Source organism: Stegostoma tigrinum, unplaced genomic scaffold, assembly GCF_030684315.1.
Source record: "Stegostoma tigrinum isolate sSteTig4 unplaced genomic scaffold, sSteTig4.hap1 scaffold_153, whole genome shotgun sequence".
Lineage (NCBI taxonomy): Eukaryota > Metazoa > Chordata > Chondrichthyes > Orectolobiformes > Stegostomatidae > Stegostoma > Stegostoma tigrinum.
In genome coordinates this window covers 438726-440551 of record NW_026728096.1, presented here as the reverse complement: position 1 = coordinate 440551, position 1826 = coordinate 438726, and positions in this window count along the sequence as shown.

Here is a 1826-nt window from a genome sequence, read left to right as displayed (position 1 = left end):
CTGCATCTCAAAAAGTGCTCTGTTGTATGACAACAGCTTTTTAAAGATGACTTCAATGGTTGTGATTTTGAGTTGCCACAACACACATTAAATTACACTGTTGGCCAATCTGTCCATGATTATTTCATTATCTTATGCTTCAAACAGACAAGGAGATATTGGTGATGCAATGAAGTGTTTGACTCTCAAGTATAATTGCTGTTATAGTTTCCACTTGTAAGAAAGATTCACATCAAATTGACTGGGTAAGGAAATGGGACACTGACTGTGAGTACTTTGAATGTTCGAGTTATTCCTAAAATGAAAGTTATGACCTTGATGATTTCTCTTTCATGCAGATATGAAGAGACTCTTTTAAAATATCCTCTAGGTTAGTGGTTCAGGCACAAAAGTGTAATATGTATATTTATGTATATACATGTACATGCGTCATCTGAAAAGATAATGAGTATAAATCACTTGTGACAAGGTGAGAATGAGTTATCCAGATAGTAAGAACTGCCAATGTTGGTGTCTGAGATAACACATTGTGGAGCTGGAGGAACACAGCAGGGCAAGCAGCCTCAGAGGCTGAGGAAAGTTGAGGTTTTGGGTCAGGACCCTTCCTGAGAAATGGAGGGTGGAAGGGAGCTCAGAAACAAATAGTGTGGAGGGGGAGGAGCTGCTAGGGAAGGTAGGTGGGATGGTGATAAGTGAGTACTATCCAGATTGGAACAGATTTTCCCCAGGGGGTATTGAGTACGAATTCCAAATCACTCTCAAAATCTTAGTGACTGTTAACATTGATGTTTTTTGTATGTGTGTTTCAGTAATTGCATGACAGTTGAATGGTTCGTTGAGAGTGAGGAACCAATGGATTCTCACACACCAAGATGGAATTTAGTTCGAAGAGTGACTTCAAAATAGTTGCTTGCTTTTAAAATCTTGACCGTTTTTGCTGTCCAGTTGAATGAATTTAGCTCATACTGCTTCAATAGGAATTAGTGTTTAATTGGAACATATTTGTGAAACTTACAGTTCCGTAAGTTTTAGCATAAACTGGTGCAGCCTTTTGGTGCTTGCAAAAAGGCTCACCTCTCCATTAATACCGAAGGAAAATTGGAGTTTAAAAGTAAGTTCACCCGCCGTCAGGGAATGAAATGTTAATGTTGACTCGAATATAATTTTTTAAAAAGTCATATATTTGTGTAACACTGAACTCAAATTAAAATTTGGATATGCTAGTTTTACAAATGGTTGGATATTGAATTCATTTTAAATGAGGGTGAAGATCACTTTAAGTCCAGCATATTTGTGAAGAAAAGAAATAGCATGTCAAATAAAATTAACTGCATGACTCTTCATAGCCCTATACATAGAATTTCATTCTGAACTATGAGACAGTTGTGACCCCATACTACCTCAGTGCTCATGGCAAGAGCAAGACTCCTGTTTGACGTGCTGTGCACTGCATGGAATGGCGGCAACATCAGATTCATTGATGCTTGAGAATCAAAAGAATATGACAATAAGATTTAAAATCAAAATCTCATTGAACACTTCAAGGAATGTATTACAGGAAGGTGGGGAAAGCATGTATTACTGATAGAAGGTGGTGGCACAGATCAAATAGACCTGTGTGCTAAAACTTATCACAAATTTCACATTGAATGTAACAGTTTAAACAGGCTGGAGGAAGCAGACGTGCCAGCCCAAACTTTTTGAATTTGAGCATTCTGTTCATAAACATCAGCAAAATTGTGGGAAACATGTTTATTCTTTCTCTTTTATTGCACAGAACCATACGATTAGACTGTTTTGACGAGGAATTTAAAGATTATGTGTCC